This window comes from Dermacentor albipictus, chromosome 5, assembly GCF_038994185.2.
Source record: "Dermacentor albipictus isolate Rhodes 1998 colony chromosome 5, USDA_Dalb.pri_finalv2, whole genome shotgun sequence".
In the NCBI taxonomy this organism is placed as follows: Eukaryota; Metazoa; Arthropoda; class Arachnida; order Ixodida; family Ixodidae; genus Dermacentor; species Dermacentor albipictus.
The window spans coordinates 61,166,016-61,177,826 of record NC_091825.1 but is presented as its reverse complement, the minus strand read 5'-3'; positions in this window follow the sequence as shown (position 1 = coordinate 61,177,826).

Below are 11,811 nucleotides of genomic sequence, written 5' to 3'. Positions count from 1 at the left end.
GGCTTCAACACTGTGTACCATAGGTACACGAAGGTTTGTCCGGGTGGGAGAATTATGGGTGTCCTTGGCATCCGAAGTCATTGTGTATAAGACGTTCTCCGAATGTGCTCCTCACATGTGGACAGTATCTCTACAGCACACTCTGTAAGTTCTCATTCGACACGACACGGGCTTTTCTCAGCACCCAGCGACAACGGCCGATGATTGCCTCCCGGACGCTTAGTTACCCGACACTACGCAGGCATTTTGACCCCTCCTAAAACACAAATGGTTGCCCTCGCATATGGAGGGAAGTAGACACCCCCCTCCCCACCTCTATACACAAAGGGCGTGGGCGACTCGCGACAAGTACACAAACCCATCAATGCGGCGTTACAGTGGTCCTAGTCTAACTGTTTCTTCTCAACAAACGTCAACCTTAAATTTCGCAATTGCAACTTGAAACCTAAGGTGGAGAATTGAAAATATATTCAATATTCTTCATTATTAGCTTCAGACATCTATTGCTGGGACAAGTAAGTTCCGTATTTTTGATATTTGGAACTGAAAACGCAAGAGAACTCTAACTGCAGACAGGTAAAAATGTCACCCGCCATGGTTCCTTAGTGGCTATGGTGCTGGGCTGCTAATCACAAGGTCGCGGGATGAATTCCGCCAACGGCGGCCGCGTTTTGATGGGCGCAACATGGTAGAGCACCAGTGTATTTAGATACTTGTACAAGGCAAAGAATGCCAGATGGTCCAAGGTATTCCGGATTTCTTCACCATGGCAAGCCCCATAATCAGATTGTGGTTTAGCCACGTAAAAATTTTTAACTTTAGGTGAACATAACTTGAAGCTATCAAGAAAAACCTGATTTGCCTTTCTATCCTGATTTAACGCTGTTGCCGAAAAAAAGGAAGGTTTGATTGTAGAGGGTAATCTTGAGATAGTCTCAGAATACATTCCTCTAAGGAAACATTGTTCCTTCGTTTTTTTTTGTTTCTAATTACAACGTGCCAATACACTGCAGCGCCAGTCAAGATGAACCGTGCTTTGGGAATGGACCTTCTCGCTGCTGTTGCTGTTGCCATAGGTATTTATATCATGTCCAATTCTGTTATATTATACATCGATTTTATTGCAATTGCTACAACAGCTGTTACTCATTTTTATGCTGACGCTTATGCACTTTACAACTGAGTCCTTTTGAAAGCGCTCACCTAATAACATGCCATGATGCCAGTGTGGCGAAATGCAAAAAAAAAAACAAAAAATAAACCGCAGTCTCATACATTGAGAGGGGGGTTAGAGGTTAGAGAACCCCAGCTGCTTAAATTTATCCGGAGTCCGCTACTATGGCATGCTCTATAATGACATCGTGAGTATTCACATGCGAACCCCCAGAATGAATTTTTTTTGTTTATTGTATAACCAGAGTATTGTTACTTCGTCTAGTTGGTAGTCATCCGCAAGTATACCAGTGCATTGTCCGCTAGTTTCGTTACTCGTCTTCATTTTCGCACTGTCATAATAATTACCAATCTAGCATGGTCACCACAGATTTAACAAATATAATAAATTAATGTGAACCCAGCACGCCAGAATTGCCTCCCGTCAGATAAACCTAGGCCCCGTAATTGCGTTTCGCGAAATATGAATACGATTCCGAAAACTGTTTCACTGGCAAATAACGTAGCTCACTTAATGCGAATACACAAGCGGGCGATAACGAACATAAGAATGTAACGGCACAGTGGAAGAAGTGCTCTAGTCAGATGTTTCAATTGGCACTCATATGTCGTCAATGCTGCTTGACAGTTTTTGCAGGACATTTAATGGCAATTAAGAGAGAGATTCGCTCAGCTGTAGCGTCTGAAAATGGGCTATGATGAACAAGCACTTTTCATCAGACATATTTCGTCTGTACTTGCTCTCTAAACATGCCTCACATTATGGTGTTATATTTGAGTGGTGATACCAGCAATACATTCAGCTGGTGTACTGACTGCTAAATGGCGCCACGGGTACAGTTTCCTTGTGGTTTTATAAAAAAACGACGTAAGGTGTCTGTTTGAAATGCTGTTTGGACCAGTCTTTGTTTATTTATAAAAAACGTGGAAGTTAGAATACTCAATGATAATTTGTTATTCCCTATTTATTGTATTATTGTCAATACTGAAAACATTGTATTTTTTTATAAGGCACCGGCTTTATGTACTTCTATTCAGGCCTTTGTCGCCAGCACTGTAACCAGTAATATGGTACCTCTGAAGCCTTCGTGTCTGCTTTCTTCTTCCACTACGGTTCTAGCACCATCTAACATTGCTGTTTAAATAATTCATTGATTGATTGAATAATTGGTTGATTAATCAGTAGAAACAGAGATTCATATTGCAATACATTCCCTTATCTAACACCTAAGTTTCTCATGACAAAGAGTTATGCAATACTAACTGGGGACATTAACTAACTCATCGTTGTAACGCATTCTGCGCTTTCAGCTATGATCATCATGGTACCCAATGAAGCTGCCGCTTTGGGCGGTGGTGTTGGAGGCGCTGACGGAATCATGCTTGGTCGCAAGAAGTGAATCAACACTGAGAGGTGATGAGGCTTCACGATTCATTGTGCCACCGCCGACATCTCAAGAAATAAAGTGCGCAGATATGCATAATGTGAAATGGTTTGTATCTGTTTCCACCATGTGTTACCTCAACGTGCCTAGGGTGACTAATATGGCAAGGAATATATAACTCTTTTTTCCAAGGCGCGTATGTTAGGACAGACAACAATTAAAATTACCTTCAGACATAGTTGTTGTGTTAAGGAACAGGTTACCTGAAGTGTCGAGCTCTGAGAACAAGATTTAGCATATCAATTATACTAGTATGGGATTTTCGCTACTCTTAGTGCAATGAAATAATATCTGCGGTATTCAGCCATAGATTAGCATTATTGGCACTTCGTGGTTAGTGGTATTGCGAGCCTAAAGTGGCAGGATTAGGCGGAGCTGCATGACATATTGACGGAATCATGGCTGCCGGAAGAAGTCAATCAGTACTCGCACAGGATGAAATGGCGTCAAGTTTCATGATAGCTACGCGAATATCCTATGCAATAAAGTGCACAAATAAGAAAAATGGGAAATTATTTTTGTGCTCTGACCCCAGATGTTACATCAACAATGTTGCCTAGACCTGCCACTATTACAAGAAATATTAAAACTGCTTCGTCCAAGGAGAGAAAATTAGAGCCAAACGCCATACAAAGGCAAATCAGAAAAAAATGTTTGGTTTAGAAATAATTTGGCTGAACGAATGCACTCTGTGAATTCTATGGAACGTGTCAATGACACCACTATGGGATTTTCGGCAATTAGTGTAATGAGAAGCCTATGTAGTGACCGTCCGTCAATTCGATATTCCCGCAGTGGGGCACTGCCCTTGTTTTGGCAATCCAGTTGGCCTCACAGTAGGCCTAATTGCCCCCGTACCTTTCTTGCGCTTCAGGAGCATCACCATTGCAAATCGAAAACCCTGCTTTCACGTTTGGATAAAGCCAGTCTACTCTCCGTTACCAGGGCGTCAAAATGTCTGTGCTTCGCCTCCATCAAACCGAGGTTCCAACCAGTGGTGACCCAGGACATTTACGTTTTATTTCGAACGCTAGCCATGGACTACGCTGGTCCTACTCGTGCTGAAAGAGACGACGAGACCATTACGGCTCCTGTCGTCACTTGCTGACTTCGTGAGCTTCAGCTTGGCAGCTTGCGGCCCAAGAAGTTTCACACAAGTAAAGACCCGTTTTCTACTCCGACGAAGCATTTCACAGACTGCAAAGCACATGTGTGTTGTCGCCGTGCTACCTCCGACATCGATGAGGTCATAGACGACTTGCTAGAGAGTACGCCTTAAGCTACAGCGTACGATAACCTAAAACGTACACTCCTAAAATGCCTCGAGCCATCGCAACATATAGGACCCAACAGCTCATATCCGAGCAACTGGGCGACCAACGACCATCACAACTCCTGCACCGGTTGCGACAGTTACTGGGTGAGCGTTCCGCAAACGAGGGACAGCATCCAATTTTGCATGATGTGTTCTTTCAAGGCCTCCCACAGTGCACAAGCATGCTACTGGCAGGTTCCGTCGAGACGAGTCTCGATCGGCTAGCAGCACTTGCTGACCGCATATGCGAGTGCTCATCTGCGGCACAGTTACTTATCGCCGTTGCGAAAGTCTCAGAGCCAGGAGACCGACCACCCCCCAGTGCACTCGAGAAGCTGACAATGTGTACGACACTGGCCCACCAACTTTGGCGCAACCATTCGCCTTCGCATTCTGGCAGGGCACCTTGAGACTTGCCGCGGCATTTGTGCTGGTACCACCATCCATTTCGCCAACAAGCAAGTCGCTTCACCCAGCAATGTTATTAGACGGGCAATGCATCGAACAGTCGGTAACGGCGGCATGCGACATTGGTTGTCATGGAGGCTGCAAATTTAGGAGAAATTTCTCGACTAGGACAACTTTTGTGTACTCTGCCTTCATTTGAGCTACAAAGTTCATGGACGCTTCTACCAACATTTTCCTGAAAGCGTACGTTGATCACTCTCAATTTCCCCACAATTTTCTCGTAATCTAAAAGTGCCCGCTTACGCCCCAACTGAGAGCCCTCTAATGCGCATCAACTGCGATCTTCTTGCCAGAAACATAAACATGACGTATCGTCGGTATCGCACACTCAGCCTCAATCACAACTTCTCAGTGGGTTAGTTGCAAGACTGCTCTCTTTACGGATTCAGCACAGCCCTTAGTCACTCTGAGTTAGCAGACAGTAGAACCTCTATTAACAACTCTTCCGCTCAATTGTATCACGGGGAGTATCCGCACCCTCACCGCGAATACCCTCGCACGTTGGCACTTCCGTGAATGAAGAGGCCGACAGACACTCATTACGGACAAATGAGTGCCGCATTCGTCAAGAACATTCCTGCCTGCTCAGTGATGATGACTCTCAGTTTTGAATGTCGTTCATGTTACTCATGTTCTTGTTACTGACGGTTCGTGGTGAGTAAGTTCATGGTGTCTGAATGGTTTCACAGAGAAGGGCGGCACTCTGCATTCTGCAGACTGCATTTTGGTTCTCGTGTGGTGCGACGTCCACACTTAGCCATGCAATATTGTGTGGTCCCTTGTAATGCACAAATTCGACTGCCCCTTAAACAGACGACTACTAACTTCGCCTAACACGTGCGAGAGCGACTGAATGTAAGTGACGCCTGGTAAGTTCATGGCACCCAAGCATGGTTTTTTCTTCTGTGGTTCTCAAGCTATTTCTTTAGTATATCGTCCTTCTACCCTCGCCACGCTGGTCTCGCGTGCTCTCTCATATTCTTTACGCACAGTTGATTTTCTATACAGACTTTCGCTTTTACAGGTGGACGGCGTTGTGCCACTCCTGGTAGCAGCCATCTTTCTTTCTGATATATGTGATTAATTTTTGCAGCAAGCATAGTAAAATTACACAATATTTAATGTGGAGAACGACACCTCACTCATCACGGACATCTGGGAAATGGCGCAAGTCTCAGGAATTCTGCGAAGTAATCTTAAAGTTTGGCGGCTTCAAATTAACATTAGGAACATGGATGTTCCCTGGAGTAATGAGAAAGCTAATTCATAAGGTAATTAACTTTGCCCCCTGGATGCACATTTTCCATGCAAATATTATCCTCTTCTTCAGGTAACTAACCTGACAAGGCCTAATATTGCTGTATGCTAAAACTTGTTTTTGAAAGAGCTTGACTGACTAAAATTTCTAGTGATGTTATGAGCGGAGGCCGACAACGTAACTGGCGAGCAATTGTATTAGCTATCAACAGTAGTGTTTAGGCGGGGTAATCAGCGCCTTCTGTCTACCCCACCATCAATATAATTTTCAGAGATCGATAAACCGCGCAAGTAATATGGTTTAAAAATCATTTCCATGAAACGACGACTGTGTCAAAGAAAACCTATATGTAGCGTTGGCAAAAGTTGGTTTTGACATAACGAAATGGTTTCCTCTTTGCTCATTGTCATCATCTTCCTCAGGCAGAGAAAGTCAGCAGTCAAGTATTTTAATTCTTTTCTTGAGCGCTGTGGTTCTTGCATTCTGACCTTCCAAAAGACGGTAACTTTCGTTTTCAAGAACAATTCCTCGGGCTCAGAACGTGAGCTTCAGAATCATTCCTTTTCTCGGAATTTTTGCGACATCCGCCATATCAGTTGTGCCGAAAGTCAGGCAGCTGAGGCACTGTCGTGGTTCGGCGCTATGCCTGCTGTCCCTGTGGTTTTCGAAGCTCCGCCCAGCAAAACGACCTCGAGCTGCGCCAATTACGGAAAAAAGTTCGTCGCTCCCGCTTGCGGAAATGCCGCTTCCCACCACCACAACAACATTGGTAACATGCGACACATAGCAGGCAGGTCCTCATCCGTTCGTGCCCCTTGAGTTTCGGTGGCCAATATTCAATTGCCTTCACAGGCTAAGCCATCCTGAAATCAGAGCGCCCCAGAGGCTAATAACAGATGACTTTCTCTGGCCAGGGATCAACTAAGATTTTCAAAGCTGGGCAAGAAGCTGCCAAGCCTATTAAGCCGTGAACATGACCTTGCCCCGCGTTCAGTGCTGCAGGCTTTTCAACCACCAGAGGGTCGTTTGCATCACGTGCGTTTAGACTTGGTAGGGCGTGTTCTACCCTGCCAAGCTTTCAGGTGCCTCCTCAAGTGTGTGGTCTTGTACTGAACGTGGCCTCAGGCGACGCCTCTAGCGGCGTTCATGGCTGAAATAGCGGCGGAAACACTTGTTGCTATATGGGTGTTACGGTACGGTCGCCTTTTGCGCATAATCATTCACCGAAGCCGATAATTCCAAAGCTCGCTTTTTTCTGCCCTGGGGAGACTGCTCGGCACGCGTCTTCATGACACCATGGCTTTCCACCCACAGAGCACCGGCATGGTCGAGCGTGTCCGCCAACAAATGAAGGCGTGGAAACAAATGGGCTGTGCGCAATTCAAGAGGAGGACGTAGTAAGGGACACAGACAAGCGCTTACCTTTAACTAAATAAAGGAAGTTATTTAAAAGTTAGCGCTTGTCTGTGTCCTTTACTTCGTCCTCGTCTTGGATTTCGTGCAGTCCATTTATTTCCTCGCAGTGTCATACAACTCGCCCAACCACGAGTGTCATTGAACTGAAGGCGTCATTGACTGCCAGGCAGGGCCAGAGCAGCAAAGGGCTTCCTTTGATGCGGAGATGAGCGAAGTCCCCTAACAGTTCTCCATATGTGCGAGAGCGATTTTCTGGGATCAAGCGACTGACAGAAAGTTTTCCATCGCTTGTCATCCAGTTTATCTATACGACGCTGTACTTTCTTCTGTATGCGTCGTGAAGCCCTCAGATCCAAGACGGACTTCGTGCGCCGATACCTCCTCTCCGCCCGTCGGCGTTCCGCACGAAGCCTCTCCAGTTCCATATCTCAGTCTGTTCGCCTTGCTGACCTTGTGAGCGAGCAGATGGATGTTTTCAATGTCTCTGCGATTGCATCTTCGATGGTGTGTGAAAGGCCTTCTCGACATGCGTCATCCATATCCTTCTTAAACTTTGTCCAATCAACTGTACGCAAGACAGTAGAGGAGCGTTGCTCAACTCCTCTAATCTTTATGTAGGTTGGAATATGGTCACTTCCATGTGTTTCAATGTCCGTGAACCAGTCGACGCTCGAGGCAAAGCGCCGTGACACCAAAGTTAAGTCCAAGCAGCTACTATAGGTGGTGCCTCGCAAAAACGTAGGGCTGCCGTCATTCACACAGCACAAATCATGGTCGGCAGCAAAGGAGGCAAGACTCCTGCCTCTGGAATCAATTTTAGTGCTTCCCCATAGCTGGTGATGCGCGTTGAAGTCACCTGTGATAACCCAGGGGCCATTGTTCATCAGTAATATTTTCTTGAGTCGTTCGCCGTCAAAGTGACCCGCTGGGGATATATAGGCTCCAATTAGTGTGAATGACACATCTTTCTTTTGGATATTCAGGCAGACATATTGGTTGTCGTCGTGAGGCTCTACCGCGTTAGCGACATATGTAGAGTCCGTGCGGATGTAGATGATTACTTTCGTGCTCGCGCCGCATGTGGACGAGACGAAAGATTCGTAACCGGACAGTCTGAGTGGTGTTGACGTATTTGGCTCGCAAATGACCAGTATGGGAAAGCGATGTGTAAAAATGAATTGGCGAAAGTCTGCTACGCGGGTCCTTAGACCCCTAGCATTCCACTGAAAGTTCGACGCACCTTTAACTTCAGTGCGGAAGGGGACTGTTGGTCGAGCCATGATGCCTAAACGATGCTAGCAAGCACTGGATTTAGTGCATCCAGTATTTGCAGAGCACTTCGAGCTGCTGGGGTTTGCAGCTTGTTCAGTATGATGCGCATTGTATTAATTAGCGATTGCAGCATATCAGCCACCCGCTTGTCTTGGTCGCACAAATCACGGACAGTAGACTTCGGGGTTTGTCCAGCAAAATTTTGCTGTGATTCTGTCGGTGGATGCTGTCGTTTCAGCAGAGCCGGCCAAGATTCTGCAGGTGTGGTCTTCTCAGTTGCCTTGTTCTTCGCGCTCCTTTCGACAGTGTCTGGCCCGGGCGGCAGAGGAGGAGGAGGTGTTGTAGGAAGTGGCATGCGCGTCGCAGAGACAACAGCCTTCCTTGAGGGGTGCCGGCGACGGGAACGTCGCTTCCTGACTTTTTCGGCGGCTTCGCGATGAGATGAACGATCTCTCGCCATCCCTTTCAAGATAGCCATTTCCTTCCTAATAAGCGGGCATTTCCTCGAGGAAGCTTCGTGTGACCCTCCGCAGTTTGAACACTTCATCACAGTCGCGCCACATTTATCTGTAGTGTGGGGCTCGGCGCAATGGGGGCATGCTGCCTGATTTTCGCAGACGCTGCTCACGTGTCCCAGTCTCATGCATTTGCGGCACTGAAGAGGTTTCGCAATGAAAGGCCGCACTGCATGTCTGAAGTGTCCCACCTTAACATGGGAGGGTATATATTTACCCTTGAATGCAATCTTCACGCAGCGTGACCTGCCTAGCCGCTTAACATCAACAATGACCTCATCATTGGCTGGCTTGATAAGAATCGGCAAGTCGTTATTAAGGATGGCGACGTCTACGTCATAGATAACGCCACTGACTACGTCAGATCCCAGAGGGATGTAAGAGCGCACCTGAATGCCATCGATGTCCGTTACGCTGCGTAGAGTGCTCAGAGCAGCCGCATGTTGGACATCAACCGCCAGTAGATTTTTCCGAGTGTTGACTCGGATGTCCGATATTTCATTTGGCACCAGGGCTTCCAGTGACATCGACACAGATTGCCTGTTGAGTAGCTTCATGTTGACGGTGGGAAGCAAGGGCACAAATATGATGGTATTGGTGTCCGGCCTCTGTATGTGTCTTACTGTTTGCGTGCTTGACGATGAGGACGTCCTGGTGTTTCTTCTCTTCGCTCTGCGGCTCTGCACCAGCTGGAAGTCGTCATCGGAAGTGTCCTCACTGCTGAGAGAGTAGACATGGGTGTCCTCACTGTCGCTGTCGCTCTGCTGACCGTTCCGCTTCCTGAGGCGGCCGCCGCTGACGCCGCCGTCGCCGGCAGACGTGCGGGGTCGTCCACTTCCATCACGGCCGAGCAGGGAGCGAGGACCAGCGGATGAACTTAAAATTTCACAGAAATAAACTGGAGCAAGGAAGAACAGCTCTGTGTCAAAAACACTTCGTTGTCCTTTTTCCTTGTCCAAAGCTTCTAAGACGGTGTACACAGCCCGTTTGAATGACGTGACATCTTCAAAGAACCTTGTCTAGATTCTCACCCATGAGAGGTGTGGGATTGGGGGTGCAGGATACGGAGGGCGCCTATGCACGAAATGTAGCCGTCACCCAGATAGAACGATTCATTGCGATGGCCGTGCATATCCTCCTGATCGTAATCTGCTCTGGCCGAGTTTAACCGCCTAGAAGGTCTTAGCCCACCTAAGTAAAAAAAAAAAGGGCACGTATGAACGGAAGGGTTTTTCTCTGGTGGTTGAAATGCCGGCACTTTCATGGCTTGACAGGCTTGGCAGCTTCTTGGCCAGCTTCGAAAATATTTGTTGATCCCTGGCCAGAGGAAGCCATCTGCGATTATCCTCTGTGACACTCTGATGTAGGGATGGCTTAGATTTTGAACGGAATGGAATATTGGTCGCCGAAACTGATAGGGCACGAACGGGTGAGGAGCTGCCTGCAGTGTATCTCGCGTGGCCAATGTTGTCTGAGTAAGGAAGCGGCATTTCCGCAAGCTGAAGCGACGAACCTTTTTGTCGTAATTGTCGCAGCATGGCGCCGTTTGCCTGGTCGGAGACTAGAGTTCGGAAAACCACAGGCACTGCAGACATAGAACCGATACGCGACAGTGCCTCAGCTGCCTGACTTTTGGTCGAAGTGATACGGCGGATGTAACAAAAAATTCCGATGATAGGAAAGTTGCTGAAGCTCACGTTCTGAGCACGAGGAACTGTTCCTCAAAACGAAAGTTACCGGCCTATGGCAGGTCAGAATGCAAAAGCTACAGCGCTCCGAAATGCTTCCTGAACTCGCATAAAAGTATTGCGCTCTCACGTCTTGACCACGGTGCTACAATGTATAACTGCGCTGACACAATTAAGCTAAATATTTTAGACCCTGTCGATCATCTGAGCTTTCGCTTCACAACTGGCAAGTTACGGAGAAGCCTAATAAAAAGGCTCTATATAAAGTCAAGTGAGTGGTCTCTTCCCGTAGGGTGATCATTTTCAAATTTCTCATTTTTTTTTTCAGTACACACGAGCAGTAAACACATTTCAAATGAAAGCACAAATGACATCCGTGTTTGTAACTCTGTCAAAACCGACCTAGCGTAAGAAAGCCCCTCTTGCTTTCTGCGAAGAATTTCCGTCAAAAAAATAAACGCCTCACTGTAAGTGGATCGAAATTATGTGGATACCCCAAAAGCATTTTCACCGTAGGCTACGCATTCGCCGTGAAGTTCCATTTAAAGTCCCAGAGCGATAAAACCGTCATCGTTTTTTAAATATTCCTGGATGTGGAGCCTTTGCCACCATGGCACTGGTAGCTCATAGATTGTGAAATGTCAATTTTAGAGGCCAGAAAGCATGTCCCACACAGGACTATTCAACTGCACTTGCTCTGACTAAAGGCAAAGCACTCGTTTCTGAAACACTACATTGATGCGCTAAGGTCACACGGCAGTGCGCCTTATTCAGCACTTTGGCCATCTTTCACTCACATGCCCGTTCTACATCCTGAAACCAGTATCTCCACAGCGGAAGCATCCGTAGTGTTGACGGCTTTCACACATTAAGAAAACGAATACTAAATCTGCTTTTATGTTTACTGACTAAGTTTCGCAAGATCCATAAGATTGCCCGCTAAAGAATAAATCCTGTACTTATTTACCCTTATTCATCCCTTTGTACAAACCATATATCTTAGCAGCATATTACACTCTGCTCTATGCAAAAAAATAGAGGTATGGAGGCTAATGTACTTGTAGACAAAACCGCCACCTCAGTGCTCGAGAAAAAGGCTGGGAAACTTTCTAACGGCAAAGCTTCGGAGCTACTGCCAGCGTTTATGGGATAATGAAATATCCAATAAGTTTCATGTTCTCAAATAATGGCTAGAAAATTGGCCGCCCTTATAAAATTAAGGCGATGCGAGGTTTTCTTGACACGCACCCATGACACGCAC